We start from the raw sequence: 18,119 nt of genomic DNA, 5'->3' as shown, positions 1-18,119 counted from the left end.
AATCACTTAAATTTGCTAATGAAATCAATTATATTTTAATTAAGTATTTTTTTATGCCCAATAAAAACTGTCATTGATACTATCATTTTCATGATTGAAGACATTTCAATTAAAACAAATATATACGGTCGTAAGTTCGGCCAGGCCGAAGCTTATGTACCCTCCACCATGGATTGCGTAGAAACTTCTACTGAAGACTGTCATCCACAATCGAATTACTTGGGTTGCGGCAACACTTGCCGATGGCAAGGTATCTTAAAACTTTCTAACACCGTAATATATACCACATAGTCCATACGTGGTATATATTAAACTAAAAAAGGCCGATTAAATACGTATATACACGGATGAAAAAGACTGTTTTTCATATGTTCGGCTATAAACATTATATGTTTGGAGCACACAATATTATTGAGTGCAAGCATATAATGTTCATAAACTAGCATAACATGTTTGGGACATATATGTTAATATGTTAGAACATATTATGTTTGGGACATAAAATGTTTGTAAATATAATATGCTTGGATGCAAACATATATTAATTTAGAAATAGCCTATAAACATATATGTGTTTAGTAGCTTGGAGCGCTATTTAACAGGGAGCGATATTGAATTAAGTTGGTGGTTGTTGCTTGTTATTACAAAATTAACATTTTATTTTTCCTTGGGCAATTGATCAGCTACTTCTTTGATCCTTACAAACTGTGTGGTCCGCTGTTCGAATCCCCGTCCGGCAAAACGTAAAATTAAAATAAAAAAAATCATACAATTGAATAATTTCTTCTACAATGTTTGTATTACAGAAAAAGGTGCTAAGAACTAAAAAATGTCGTGGAAGTGAGAAAGATGTGGGGGAATATACAATTGGGCAGAAACAAAATTTTGAGCATTCAGGTCGAAAACCTATGTTGTTAGCACCTATATTACCTGTTTATTTTCATAATTCATTATGATTGTAAATATATAAATAAATAAATAAAATTTTAATCACAATATTGTTTGGGAGAATTTTTTTTAAGCATATAATATTTTTGGGTGCAAAATGCTTCCAAACATATTATATGTTCACATAATAACATATTGTTTTTTGGAAGACAACATTATTGAATTTGGATGCAAAAATACAAAATGTTTGGAACTTAGACTACCCAAACATATATTGTTTAGACCAATATGCTTTCAAACATATTATATATTGGAAGAGATCAAACATATAAATGTTTGGGCAATACCCAAAAATGTATATGCTTGAAGCAAAATATGTTTGGGAGTATATGTTACAGAAGCGATTTTTTGTGAGCGAGTAATTAAGTTTAAAGTTTCTATAGAAATAAAATTTTGACAACATTTTCTATAGAAGTAAAATTTGGAAAAAAAATCTATAGAAATAAAATTTGGAAAAAATTTTCTATAGAAATAAAATTTTGACAAAATTTTCTATAGAAATAAAATTTTGACAATGTTTTCTATAAAAATAAAATTTTGGTAGATTATTTTTGGCTCGAGTGGCAACCATGATTATGAATCGATATCATATGCTGACACCATGTACCAAATTTCAAACTGATCGAATGAAATGTGCTTCTCTTAGAGGCTCCGCAAGCCAAATTTGGGGATCGATTTATATGGGGCTATATATAATTATGCACAGATATGGACCAATTCCTGCATGGTTGTTGGATACCATATACTAACACCACGTACCAAATTTCAACCGGATCGGATGAATTTTGCTCCTCTAAGAGGCTCCGGAGGTCAAATCTGGGGATCGGTTTATATGGGGGCTATATATAATTATGGACCGATATGGACCAATTTTTGCATGGTTGTTAGAGACAATATACTAACACCACGTACCAAATTTCAATCGGATCAGATGACTTTTGCTCCTCTAAGAGGCTCCGGAGGTCAAATCTGGGCATCGGTTTATATGGGGGCTATATAATTATGGGCCGATGTGGACCAATTTTTGCATGGTCATTAGAGAACATATACAAACACCATGTACCAAATTTCAGCCGGATCGGATGAAATTTGGTTTTCTTAGGGGCTCCGCAAGCCAAATCGGGGGTCGGTTTATATCGGGGCTATATGTAATTATGGACCGATATGGACCAATTTCTGCATGGTTGTTAGAGACCACATACTAACACCATGTACCAAATTTCAGCCGGATCGGATGAAATTTGCTTCTCTTAGAGGCTCCGCAAGCCAAATCGGGGGATCGGTTTATATGGAGGCTATATATAATTATGGGCCGATGTGGACCAATTTTTGCATGGTTGTTAGAGACCATATACTAACACTATGTACCAAATTTCAGCCGGATCGGATGAAATTTGGTTTTTCTTAGAGGCTCCGCAAGCCAAATCGGGGGTCGGTTTATATGGGGGCTATATGTAATTATGGACCGATATGCACCAATTTCTGCATGGTTCTTGGAGACCACATACTAACACCATGTACCAAATTTCAGCCGGATCGGATGAAATTTGCTTCTCTTAGAGCAATCGCAAGCCAAATTTGGGGGTCCGTTTATAAGGGGGCTATACGTAAAAGTGGACCGATATGGACCAATTTTTGCATGGTTGTTAGAGACCATATACTAACACCATGTACCAAATTTCAGCCGAATCGAATGAAATTTACTTCTCTTAGAGCAATCGCAAGCCAAATTTGGGGGTCCGTTTATATGGGGGCTATACGTAAAAGTGGACCGACCGGTCGGATGGTATTGCAAATGGGCCATATTTGCAATACCATCCGACCTACATCAAAAACAACTACTTGTGCCAAGTTTCAAGTCGATAGCTGGTTTCGTTCGGAAGTTAGCGTGATTTCAACAGACGGATGGACGGACGGACATGCTCAGATCGACTCAGAATTTCACCACGACCCAGAATATTTTATGGGGTCTTAAAGCAATACTTCGATGTGTTACAAAAGGAATGACAAAGTTAATATACCCCCATCCTATGGTGGAGGGTATAAAAATTATTCGTGATTGAATCAGAGAAAAATTCTTTGTGTGTAACAAATGGGTATTTTGCCATAACTTCATATATTTTACTTCCAGGTCTTCTATACACCACATTGTTTTTCCGATTTGCTTGAAATTGGAAATCTAGAGATATTTTAGATGAACGAATATACATGCCGAATATGGGCTGTATCGCTCCAATCCACCCTGATCTCCTGATTTGTTTTATTGGACTTCAGATTCATCTAAAATTCAACCAAAAATGGTTCCAGAATCTAATGTAATCACCATACCTAACAACATTAACCTTATCTTGAGGAAGCCATCCATTTGAGGTGATCTTCTTGTGATAGTATGTTTCATCAAATCCACCTGAAATTCTATAAACTTGTATTTTCATGTGACCCATTACGACGAGGAAGTTACATTGATTGATAGGTATAGAAGATTCGGTCCGACGACTTCAGTTCAACATAGAAGGAAAATATTGATGGTGTTAATTTTAAAAGGGTTTCCAATAGAAGGTTATATATCAATATCCAAAGAAAAATGTGTATTTCTTAATAAAGAGGAAGGTAATTTCTTCGAGTATATTTCAGGGTTCCCCATATTAAGGCATGTTAAAACTGTTGCCATTATTTATTTACGATTAGTGCAGTAATCCATTGTTTTTTGTATTGATTACCATCCCTTGATATTTTTCCAACAAAAATTTCTAATTGAATTTTTTTCCTAATCATTGCTTTACGGTGATAATGCCGTTGTCAAAGCAATTTCTTTAATAAAGTTATAAAAACAAGAAAGCAATTAATTTCCTAATTCTGATACGAAAAATATTGTTTTTTTTTATATCCATTGGAAATGCGTAATGATGATTAGAGACAAATAATGACAAGGACATCTCAATAAAATGGATTTCCCAGAAGATTAGCAGTCATGCCAACGATACAAACAAGCAAGCAACAGGAACTTAGATCCTTGAAATCATGATATGCCACAATCGGGGGCATTGATAATCTTTTTTTTAGGAGCCACGTTTTGGCAATTTGGTTTCTTTCAGTTCATAATTCAATAAAACAATAAAAACATAAACCAAAAGTGAGAGGAAAAAAAAGCAAACGAAAAGAATGCCAGAGGAGTCATTCGGGTACCAAAACTACATATGAACATAGCACACTAGATGGGGACGAATTGGGAAGAACGGAGTTTAATGTGGACCATCACAGCCTGTGTTTACGGGTTTCAGTTAAATTGAATCAAAATTCTGTATTCGAAAATTCTGTATTGGCCACATTAGCATAGCTAGTCAATTTTCCTAGGCTATAGCCCCCCCCTAGCTAAAAATGTATAGACTGAACTTATAGGTTCAATTAATGTTTTATTTCATAAATTTGAATAAAAAATTAGACATCAAAATAACTCGACAATTAATTTATAATAAAGCAAGTAAAAGTAGTTCCACACTTTTCCCAGCAAAAAAATTGTGAGTTGTTCTAAAGGCACAACTTTAAGAGCACTTCCAAAAATTTCCTCAATTATTTTAACTACACAGGAAGTTTTTTACTTCATTTTTTTTTCATATTTTAATGTGTAATTTTTTGTTTTCTATTTTTTTTTTCAAATAGTTTAAAAAAAGAGTAAGAATAAATTGGTACAAATTATTAAAATTTTGCCATAAAACTGCTAAATCCATTATAGAAAAATCGATCATTTTGGAAATTATTCGAGGAAAAACGTTTCAAACAAGCGTCAGAATGCATTAAAAATCATAAAAACAATAAAAAAAATATTTATTTGGGAAAATATCACAAAATTTTTTAATTCACATTCAAAACACTGAATTCGGATCTCACCTTAAGAACTGATGCAAATTCATTGCAATGGCTGTTGAAACGGTGGACATTTGTCCTATGACAAGCTCATATTACATTCATTGCTTCTCCGCCAATTTTGCACCACTTCTAGACCCAAAAAGAACATTTCACTACTTTTTTGGCGACGCTTTTTCCCAGCATTATTAAGATATTAATTTATGAAAGAATAGTTTTAATATCAATTACTACTTTTTTAATTAAATTGACTAAACTAAGATTGTGTATACTTGTTTAATTGTTAAAAAAATTAAAAAAAAACTATTGACATTTATTGAAAAATGGAAAATCATAAATAGAGTTTCAAATTCTGGGGGGGGGCTAAAATTTTTCTGGGGGGGTCAAAGCCCCCTCCCCAGAGGCCTTCCTACGCTTATGATTGGCCAGTTACCACCTTACACATTGATGGACCTAGTAGAATTAGATTCATAGAGTTATGGGGTGGCTGATTTGTCTTACAACCATCCTCAGGTTTGTCTTACAACCATCCTCAGGTCCGTCCGTCCGTCTGTTGAAATCGCATTAACTTCCGAACGAAACAAGGTATCGGCTTGAAACTTGGCACAAGTAATTGTTATTGATGTAGGTTTGGTTAGGTTGTAGAGGATGACATCCATTTTTATGTTGAAATTGATGTCCACTTAGACCAGTATAGGTCTTCCTCGATGAGATCTTTCCATCTTCTTCCTTCCTACGCGGTCCGCTTTGTCCCAGAGCTTCCTCCTGCTCGTTTTCTTTGAAAGAAATCTCAGAACAACCAACCAGAGAGCCTGATGAATGCAAGTATGTCCTTTAAGCTGCACTCCCGCAGATTAGTGAGAGCCTGAAAGAAAAAGGAGCCCAGTATCTTGTTTCTTCTAAAGGATAAAGCTGGACACTGACTCAGGAAGTGGTACGAGTCCTCCGTAACTTCCGGATCGAGGCACCATCTACAGATATCATCGTCTTTAAGTCCTACTTTTACCATGTGTTTCCCAAGTGTGTTATGTCCTGTTATGATACCAATCAGTGGCCGCAATTCTTCTCTGTTCATCGACATCAAAATTTTGAAGTTCCTACGTTTATTTTCGTTCCATATCAACTTGTTATTGATGTCGGTCGGATGGTATTGCCAGTGGGCCATATCGAACAGATCCCCACATTTGACCTCCGGAGCATCTTGGAGGAGCAAAATTCACCCGATCGGATTGAAATTTGGTACGTGGTGTTAGTATATGGTCTCTAACAACCATGCACAAAATGATCCATATCGTTCCATAATTATATATATATATATATATATATATATATATATATATATATATATATATATATATATATATATATATATATATATATATATATATATATATATATATATATATATATATATATATATATATATATATATATATATATATATATATATATATATATATATATATATATATATATATATATATATATATATATATATATATATATATATATATATATCTTTCATATAAACCGATCCCCAGATTTGACCCCCGGAACCTCTTGGAGGAGCAAAATTCATCCGATTCGGTTGAAATTTGGTACGTAGTCTATACACAGAAAAAAATTTCCGTAGTTAAACTAATGCTAAATTTAACTTATTTTTATTGGAAAAAAACATTTGCTTGGTTTTAATTTTTATTATTTTTATCGAAATTTTCCACAGTTTAATGAAATGTTACTTTTTTAAGTATGTCTCAAAAATTTTATGAACTAAACGTGAGCATAAAGTTCAATGACCGTACACATAAGTTCAATATGAACTAAAGCAAAAAAAAGATTTTCTTACGATTCCCAAAAATAGTAAGAATGAACTACTGTATGGTTAAAATGGCGATGATTTGGCGCTAATCATTTTCTTCTTTACTTTTAGTTAATTTTTTCTTCTATGAGATGATGTAATTTCGTGAACTGCAGTTAAAAACTACAACAGGGCATTAAAATCTCCTGGCTTTAAAAACGCTTTGTGGAAATCTCAAAATGTGGAGTAAAATTTAGTTCAATTTTCGTGCGAGGTAGTTCATTTTTCCTATAAAATAGTTCACTTTTTTTCGGTGTAGAAATTTTTTTCTAAATTTTATATCTATAAAAAAAAATTTTCAAGATTTCATTTCTATAGAAAATTTTATCAACATTTTATTTCTATAGAAAATTTCGCAAAATTTGTACATATCGGCCCATAATCATATAGTATTATATAGAAAATTTTGTCAAAATTTTATTTCAATAGAAAATGTTCCCAAATTTTATTTATATAGAAAATTTTGTACAAATTTTATTTCTATAGAAAATTTTGTCAAAATTTTATTTCTATAGAAAATTTTGTCAAAATTTTATTTGTATAGAAAATTTTATCAAAATTTTATTTCTATAGAAAACTTTATCAAAATTTTATTTCTATAGAAAATTTCGTCAAAATTTTATTTCTATAGAAAATTTCGCAAAATTTGTACATATCGGCCCATAATCATATAGTATTATATAGAAAATTTTGCCAAATTTTATTTCAATAGAAAATGTTCCCAAATTTTATTTATATAGAAAATTTTGTACAAATTTTATTTCTATAGAAAATTTTGTCAAAATTTTATTTCTATAGAAAACTTTATCAAAATTTTATTTCTATGGAAAATTTCGTCAAAATTTTATTTCTATAGAAAATTTCGCAAAATTGGTACATATCGGCCCATAATCATATATAGTATTATATAGAAAATTTTGTCAAAATTTTATTTCTATAGAACGTTTTGTAAAAATTTTATTTCTATAGAAAAGGGAGCCACCGTGGTGCAATGGTTAGCATGCCCGCCTTGCATACACAAGGTCGTGGGTTCGATTCCTGCTTCGACCGAACACCAAAAAGTTTTTCAGCGGTGGATTATCCCACCTCAGTAATGCTGGTGACATTTCTGAGGAAAATTTTGTCAATTTTGTTAAGCTACACTTGTAGTTTAGTCAATGCATGGTTTTAAGCTGCAATAAAAAACAACAAAATTTTATTTCTATAGAACGTTTTGTAAAAATTTTATTTCTATAGAAAAGGGAGCCACCGTGGTGCAATGGTTAGCATGCCCGCCTTGCATACACAAGGTCGTGGGTTCGATTCCTGCTTCGACCGAACACCAAAAAGTTTTTCAGCGGTGGATTATCCCACCTCAGTAATGCTGGTGACATTTCTGAGGGTTTCAAAGCTTCTCTAAGTGGTTTCACTGCAATGTGGAACGCCGCTCGGACTCGGCTATAAAAAGGAGGTCCTTGTCATTGAGCTTAACATGGAATCGGGCAGCACTCAGTGATAAGAGAGAAGTTCACCAATGTGGTATCACAATGGACTGAATAGTCTAAGTGAGCCCGATACATCGGGCTGTCACCTAACCTAACCTAACCTAACCTTCTATAGAAAATTTTGTCAAAATGTTATTTCTATAGAAAATTTTGTAAAAATTTTATTTCTATCGAAAATTTTATCAAAATTGTATTTCTATAGAAAATGTTGTAAAAATTTTATTTCTATAGAAAATTTTGTCAATATTTTATTTCTATAGGAAATTTTATCAAAATTGGATTTCTATAGAAAATTTTGTCAAAATTTTATTTCTATTGAAAATTTTATCAAAATTTTATTTCTATTGAAAATTTTGTAAAAATTTTATTTCTATAATTTTGTCAACATTTTATTTCTATAGAAAATTTCGCAAAATTGGTACATATCGGTCCATAATCATAGAAAATTTTGGAAAAATTTTATTTCTATAGAAAATTTTATCAAAATTGTCTTTCTATAGAAAATTTTGTAAAAATTATATTTCTATAGAAAATTTTGTCAAAATTTTATTTCTATAGGAAATTTTATCAAAATTGGATTTCTATAGAAAATTTTGTCAAAATTTTATTTCTATAGAAAATTTTATCAACATTTTATTTCTATTGAAAATTTTGTAAAAATTTTATTTCTATAATTTTGTCAAAATTTTATTTCTATAGAAAATTTCGCAAAATTGGTACATATCGGTCCATAATCATATATAGTATTACCACAACCCAAGTAATTCGATTGTGGATGACAGTCTTTAGTAGAAGTTTCTACGCAATCCATGATGGAGGGTACATAAGCTTCGGCCTGGCCAAACTTAGGGCCGTATATACTTGTTTGAACCTAAAATACATCTAGATTTCCAAGAAAGTCAAATCGGTCTATATGGGTTCTATACCAAAACATGAACCTCTAGATTTGCAATTTCAAGCAAATGGGATACAAATTGCAGTGAATAAAATCGAGAGATAAGTCTATTTTGTGTCTAGACCGATACACACCATATTTGTTGACCTAAAATACCTAAATACCTCCAATTTGAAGCAAATCGGAAAAATATTGCGGCGTCGAGAATGCCAAGAAGTCAAATCAGGAGATCGGTCTATATGGGGGCTACACCAAAACATGAACCGATACACCATATTCGGATACCTCCAATTTGAAGCAAAGCGGAAAAATATTGCGGCGTTGAGAATGCCAAGAAGTCAAATCAGGAGATCGGTCTGTAGGGGGCTACACCAAAACACGGACCGATACACCATATTCGGAACATATACGGTGTATATACGCTCAAAAATCGGTAGATCGGTCTATATGGTGGCTATACTTAAACATGGACCGATATACAACATATTTGGCACACGCATTTGTGGACCTATCAAATATCTAGATTTTTAATTTCAAGTAAATGGGATAACAATTGAGGTGTGTATAAGTCCATGAAGTCAAATCGGGAGATCGCTTTATAGGGGACCGATATCGCTTTATAGGGGACCGACATGCAGACGATCCTGGTTATATTATCCTGGTTATATTTCTCCCTGATTAAGAAAACTGTATACAGACGGAAAAGGATATTTCGATCCGTATTGAAGCCCTGGACAAACGTTGCGGCCACAGATCAAGGACATTCCAACTGTACTCAGCACTATCACACACATTGTCAATAAATAAAAATGCATTAAAAAGGAAGTTCCTCGCTTCATTTCTACCGTGCAATGGTATGAAAAATCACCGGATCTCAATCCGTTGGACTTTTGCACCTGGGCCATTATGGAGAGTAAGGTTGGCATCAAAAACTACCAAAGTTTCAATCATCTAACGACGCCGCATCGCCAGGAATGATCTAAAATACCCCAGAGCCACTTTCGTACAGCATGTGATGACTATGGCGGTCATCACATGTAAGGACCACATGTCAGTAAGAACCACAGCGAGTCACAAGTGACTCCTAAGCCAGGTATTCAAGATGGGTCAGTAGGGAATCCGTTGAGTCAATAAGGGCTCCGCGGTACTCAATAAGGTTCTATAAACATATGGATCAGAAGGGACCCCATGGAACCAGACAAAGTTTAAAAAGTGTCATCATAGACGGTAAGGGCGCGGAAAACAGGTTCATAGAAACAGCAATTGGATGATGTTTGATCGAAACTGGTTTTGAACCCACGACCCTGTGTATGCAAGGCGGGCATGCTAACCATAGCACCACGGTGAATCGATAGTAGGTCCATAAATGTTAATGTTTGAAAATTATTTCATGCTTAGTCCAATTTGGCATTCTCGTTGCAACATTTCGACCAGTATCTAAAAGCTCCAATGTTGTTCTCAAATACGTCAATTGAAGCGGTCAACTCTGTAAAGACATGAGCTTTAGTAAAGCCCAACAAAACTTAGTCTAAAGGCATTAATCGCACGATCTAGGCGGCCAATTTACCGCTCCCGAAAGAGAAATCAAATGTTCGCTTCTCAACAATTACAATTTTACTTAAATGAAAGAGTATATTCAATTAAAAATTTAATTGGTTGAATTTTTATACCCTCTACCATAGGATGGGGGGTATATTACCTTTGTCATTCCGTTTGTAACACATCGAAATAATTCTCTAAGACCCCATAAAGTATATATATTCTGGGTCGTTGTGAAATTCTGAGTCGATCTGAGCATGTCCGTCCGTCTGTTGAAATCACGCTAACTTTCGAACGAAACAAGCTATCGACTTGAAACTTGGCACAAGTAGTTGCTATTGATGTAGGTCGGATGGTATTGCAAATGGGCCATATCGGTTCACTTTTACGTATAGCCCCCATATAAACGGACCCCCAAATTTGGCTTGCAGACCCTCTAAGAGAAGCAAATTTCATCTGATCCGGCTGAAATTTGGTACATGGTATTAGTATATGGTCTTTAACAACCATGCAAAAATTGGTCCACATCGGTCCATAATTATATATAGCCCCCATATAAACGGATCCCCCGATTTGGCTTTCGGAGCCTCTAAGAGAAGAAAATTTCATCCGATCCGGCTGAAATTTGGTACATGGTGTTAGTATATGGTCTCTAACAACTAGGCGAAAATTACTCTACATCGGTCAATAATTATATATAGCCCCCATATAAACCGATCCCCCGATTTGGCTTGCGGAGCCTCTAAGAGAAGCAAATTTCATCCGATCCGGCTGAAATTTGGTACATGGTGTTAGTATATGGTCTCTAACAACCATGAAAAAATTGGTCCATATCGGTCCATAATTATATATAGCCCCCATATAAACCGATCCCCCGATTTGGCTTTCGGAGCCTCTAAGAGAAGCAAATTTCATCCGATCCGGCTGAAATTTGGTACATTGTGTTAGTAGATGGTCTTTAACAACCATGCAAAAATTGGTCTACATCGGTGCATAATTATATATAGCTCCATATAAACCGATCGCCAGATTTGACCTCCGGAGCCTCTTGGAAGACCAAAATTCATATGATTCAGTTGATATTTGGTACGTGGTGTTAATATATGGCCTCAAACACCCATGCAAAAATTGGTCGAAATCAGTCCATAATTATGTATAGCCCCCATATAAACCGATCCCCAGATTTGACCTCCGAAGACCCTTGGAAGAGCAAACGTCATCGGATTCGGTTGAAATTTGGTACGTGATGTTAGTATATGGTATCCAACAACCATGCATGAATTGGTTCTTATCAGTCCATAATTATATATAGCCCCCATATAAACCGATCCCCAGATTTGACCTCCGGTGCCTTGTGGAGAAGCAAAATTCATCCGATCTGGTTGAAATTTGGTACGTGGTGGTAGTATATGATATTTATCAGCCATGCCAAAAGTGGTCCATATCAGTCCATAATCATATATAGCCCCCATATAAACCGATCCCGAGATTTGGTTTTGGAGCCTCTTGGAGGAGTAAATTTCCTCCGAGTCAGTTGAAATGGTACATTGTGCTAGTATATGGCCGTTAACAACCGTGCCTAACTAGGTCCATATCGGTCTATAGTTATATATAGCCCTCAGATAAATCGATCCCCAATCACACAAAAATTGGTCCATATCAAGTTCATAATTGTATATAGCCCCCATATAAGCGACCCCCATATTTCAATTCTGGCTCCCTACGTACCGTGCAAAAGTCCATATCGATTCGTAATTATTTGTAGACTTACATACCTTTTTGTCTAATATATACCACGTGTGGACTGACTCACAATTTAGAAAACGATTTAAGATACCACAACCCAACTAATTCGATTGTGGATGACAGTCTTTCGTTTCGATTCGGCCTGGCCGAACGTACGGCCGTTTATACTTGTTTTAATTGACTTTGGTGATTGATGCTATCATTTCTGTTATTGAAGACACGGTATCACTCACATTACGTTTCGCAACATCTTCGAAAACGTTGAATTTTTCAATGTTTCTGGCTGTTTATCACTCTCAAATCAACAATTCTGCTTACACAGAAAAAAAAATCACTAAAAATTATCCAATTTTAATTGATTTTTTAAAAATATTCAATTAAAAATTTCATTGATTTAACAAATTTTTTAAATGAAACAAAAATCAATCACAAAAATTAATAGTGTCAATTAATTTTTTTAATTGGATCAATTAAGTTTTTAATTGTCCTTCTATTAATGTTTTAATTGATACTATCACTTCTGTGATTGAAGACATTTCAATTAAAAAAATATTTGGATCAATTAATTTCGTGATTGAATAAGAAAAAAAATTTGTGTGTATTTGCGTACCCGTTGAGCCAAAAATGCGCTACGTCGTTGAACACAATTTTTCGATAAGAAGCGCGCGATGAACTTTAAAAGCAAATAATTTGATATTAAAATTCAATAATTTGCAAGCATAGTTTGTTTGTAAGATGATTCATGATTAAATTATAGACCAAACTGAAGAAGTCTGAAAGTGAAACAAAACACGAAACGTGCGTCAGCTGTTTGAACTAGTCTTGCCAAAAAGGTAATAGCTAAAAAATCACTCTTTATACCATACTCGTCGAAATCAGATACATAATTTCGGAGAAAATAATATGGTTGCGAAGAAATATGTTACATGTTTGGTTTATATAGAGGCTATGTCAAAACTTGGACCGATATAACACATTTTCGAATTTGACCTAAGTGCAAACTAAAAACGAATCTGTGCTAAATGTCAGGACGATATCGGCATTATTAAAGGCTCTAGCGTGATTACAGCAGACAGACAGACGGACTTCGTTTTAAAAATTTCTCCCAGATCAAGAATATATATATTATATAGTCGGAAATGCACACTTCGATTTGTTACAAACGGAATGACAAACTTATTATACCCCCATCACCATTCTATGGTGGTGGTTATAAAAAATCGATCCACCCTTATGTTATCCTCATATATAAGTGGCAAATACATGACAACAAATCCTTACAAATTATGACACAATCAAATAACGTGTGCCATCGTAAAGGAACCCATACCCCTTTAACCTTACACGCCACCCAGTAATTCAAACGGACCCTAACTCAGAATATCTGTCTGCAGTCAGCCACACAATAAACACTCGATAGTAGGTAGTAGAGGTGTGCACGTGAGTAATATTTTGCTCACGCTCACGCACACTCACGACGGAGAAATCTTATTCACGCACACTCACGCACGATATTTTTTGGTAGGACTCACGCTCACGCACGCTCACGAAAAGAAAATTTGTACTCACGCACACTCACGCACGAAAATCTTTTAAATGTCGTGACTCACGAAAAATGTCGTGACTCACGAAAAACTTCGTGACTCACGAATAATTTTATGAGTGATTTTCCTTTAGAACCTGACTGAAAACATGAGTATGGTTAAAATAGTTTGTGTTATAAAAATCTTACCACCTAGGATGTCACTAAAATTATAAATGAATTCAAATCGTAAGCATTTTATGTTCGTCAGCGGGATTATTTTCGTGAGCGTGTTTTTCCGAAATTCGTACTCACGCACACTCACGAGGATATTATTTTCGTGACTCACACTCACGCACGACATTTGCTTGATTAATCACGCTCACGCACACTCACGATGTTGCCGCCAGTGTGACTCACGACTCACGCGTGAGTCACGAAAATTTTCGTGAGTCACGACAATTTGGTGTCACGTGCACACCTCTAGTAGGTAGTCAGTTCCCTATAAGCATTTGTTGGCTATAACACAGGGAACGGTTGGATGGATGGTAAAGACGTGAAGTCATAAAAAAATCCTGGCAGGAAGCGTAAAGTCCGCACGTACCAGTCATCGCTCTGAATGTGGTGAGAATGTATGACGATGAGGACACAGAAAAAGATCTTGTAGTTGAATCTTTAAGATGGCTGGCCTGGATATATGGCTGACTTGATAGTGGATGGCAAATAGCGACTCTACCACTTCCAAATGTTATGCGTATACATGTGCACATGCGGAATGCCATAACTGGAATTGATCACATACGAGTATGTGATGATACCAAATAAAACGTCATCATCACACTGAATAGTATGGTACTTGAATTCGTCAAAAAAAAGAAAGGACCTCACACACACATATATAACATACACACACTTATCTTAATACTATCGGCAATCAGTGTTGCCAGAAGTAGGGATATTTCTAATATTTAGCGTCTTGTAGGGACGTAAGGGCAAACTGTAGGGTTTTTATTCCTGTAGAAAATTTTGTCAAAATTTAATTTCTATAGAAAAAATTTTGTCAAAATTTTATTCCAGTGGAAAATTTTGCAAAATTTTATTCCAGTGGAAAATTTTGCAAAATTTTATTTCTATAGAAAATTTTGTAAAAATTTTATTCCAGTGGAAAATTTCGTCAAAATTTTATTTCTATAGAAAAATTTTATTTCTATAGAAAATTTTGCTAAAGTTTTATTTCTATAGAAAATTTGTCAAAATTTTATTTCTATAGAAATTTTTGTCAAAATTTTATCGCTATAGAAAATTTTCTCAAAATTTTATTTCTATAGAAAATTTTGTCTAACTTTTATTTTTATAGATTTTTTTTAATTTTATTTCATAGAAAATTTTGTCAAAATTTTATTTCTATAGAAAATTGGGTCAACATTTTATTTCTATAGAAAATTGGGTCAAAATTTTATTTCTATAGAAATTTTGTCAAAATTTTATTTCTATAGAAAATGTTGTCAAAATTTTACTCTACAGAAAATTTTCTCAAATTTTACGTAGGGGCAAAATCTAGGGACTTTTTCACTCAACACAATTTATAATAATTTTTACATTTTGGTGGTTCTAGAGGAGGAGTTTAGAAGCCATTAACCACGGTTCCCGCACATACCAAAAAATACCAAAGTTTGCTGAAAATCTTACGACAAATCTATCAAACAAATATTACTATAGAAAATTTTGTCAAAATTTTATTCCTGTAGAAAATTTCGTCAAAATTTTATTACTATAAAAAATTTTGTCAAATTTTATTCCTGTAGAAAATATCGTCAAAATTTTATTCCTGTAGAAAATTTCGTCAAAATTTTATTTCTATAGAAAAAAATTTTGTTAAAATTTCATTTCTATAGAAAATTTTCTCAAAATTTTATTTCTATAGAAAATTTTGTCAAAATTGTATTTCTATAGATTTTTTTTTTAATTTAATTTCTATAGAAAATTTTGTCAAAATTTTATTTCTTTAGAAAATGTTCACAAAATTTTATTGCTATAGAAAATTATGTAAAAATTTTATTTTTATAGAGAATTTGGTCAAAATGTTATTTCTATAGAAAATTTTGTCAAAATTTTATTTCTATAGAAAATTGGGTAAAAATTTTATTTCTATTGAAAGTTGGGTCAAACTTTTATTTCTATAGAAATTTTTGTCAAAATTTTATTTCTATAGAAAATTTTGTCAAAATTTTATTCCTGTAGAAAATTTCGTCAAAATTTTATTTCTATAGAAAATTTTCTCAAAATTTTATTTCTTTAGAAAATTTTGTCAAAATTTTATTTCTATAGATTTTTTTTTTAATTTTATTTCTTTAGAAAATTTTGTCTATATTTTATTTCTATAGAAAATTTTGTCTAAATTTTATTTCTATAGAAAATTTTCTCAAAATTTTATTGCTATAGAAAATTATGTAAAAATTTTATGTTTATAGAGAATTTTGTCAAAATTTTATTTCTATAGAAAATTTTTTCAAAATTTTATTTCTATAGAAAATTTTATCAAAACTTTATTTCTACAGAAAATTGGGTAATTTTTTTTTCTATAGAAAATTGGGTCAAAATTTTATTTCTATAGAAATTTTTGTCAAAATTCTATTCTATAGAAAATTTTCTCAAAATTTTATTGCTATAGAAAATTATGTCAAAATTTTATTTCTATAGAAAAATTTCTCAAGTATCTCACTATTTTTATACCCTTCACCACTACTGTGGTACAGGGTATAATAAGTTTGTGCATTTAGCGATGTCCGTCTGTCTGTCTGTTGGTGTATTTTTGTGTGCAAAGTACAGCTCGCAGTTTTAGTCCGATTGTCCTAAAATTTGGTATAGGGTCCTGCTTCGGCTCAAAGACGATCCCTATTGATTTTGGAAAAAATCGGTTCAGATTTAGATATAGCTGCCATATATATTTTTCACCGATTTGGTCATAATTGGCGTGTATATCAACCAATCTCCCTCAAATTCCGTACATCCGAATATTTCATGAGTCTCATAAAACTTGCAAAATATCAGCCAAATCGGTTCAGATGTAGATATAGCTCCCATATATAGCTTTCGCCCGATTTACACTCGTTTGCCCACAGAGGCCAATTTTTTGCTCCGATTTAGTTGAAATTTTGCATAGGGAGTAGAATTAGCATTGTAACTATGCGTGCCAAATTTGGTTGAAATCGGTTCAGATTTGGATATTTCTCCCATATATAGCTTTCGCCCGATTTACACTCATATGACCACAGAGGCCAATTTGTAACTCCGATTTAGCTGAAATTTTGCACAGGGAGTAGAATTAGCATTGTAGATATGCGTGCCAAATTTGGATGAAATCGGTTCAGATTTAAATATATCTCCCATATATAGCTTTCGCCCGATTTACACTCATATGACCACAGAGGCCAATTTTTTGCTCCGATTTAGTTGAAATTTTGCACAGGGAGTAGAATTAGCATTGTAGCTATGCGTGCCAAATTTGGTTGAAATCGGTTTAGATTTAGATATATCTCCCATATATAGCTTTCGCCCGATTTACACTCATATGACCACAGCGGCTAATTTTTAACTCCGATTTAGTTGAAATTTTGCACAGAGAGTAGAATTATCATTGTTGCTATGTGTGCCAAATTTGGTTGAAATCGGTTCAGATTTTGATATAGCTCCCATATATATGTTTTTCTGATTTCGACAAAAATGGTCAAAATACCAACATTTTTTGTAAAAATTACTAATTTTCCTAAACTTCTAATACATATATATCTAATACATTTATATATAGCCCCCAACACATTTGACGGATGTGATATGGTATCGAAAATTTAGGTGTACAAAGTGGTGCAGTGTATAATATAGTCGGCCCCGCCCGACTTTAGACTTTCCTTACTTGTTTTTATTTTTTTTTTTTTTTTTTTTTTTTTGTAGTTAAAAGTTTCTTTTTTTCTAAAAGATAATTTTTTTATAATGTAAATATTTGTTGCAGTGTACACACAAACATATGGTATAAACTCACCTTGAACTAAGCTTGTTGGTCTCCGTGCTCCCGCGTGATATCTGAAAGATTTAAGAAAAAAATCAATTTCAAAAATTGAACAAACTGAACTCAGACAATCAAGGTCTTATTCGTCAATATTTTTAGTGGATGACCAAAAAGTAACAAGCCCCTCGCTATGTGCTATGTGAAAACCCAGTTAATAATAATAGGCCATTAACATTAAATATCTATAAAGTGTTACG

The sequence above is a fragment of the Haematobia irritans genome, chromosome 4 (assembly GCF_050003625.1).
Source record: "Haematobia irritans isolate KBUSLIRL chromosome 4, ASM5000362v1, whole genome shotgun sequence".
Lineage (NCBI taxonomy): Eukaryota > Metazoa > Arthropoda > Insecta > Diptera > Muscidae > Haematobia > Haematobia irritans.
The sequence above is the reverse complement of the archived record's forward strand: the minus strand, read 5'-3'. Positions refer to the sequence as shown.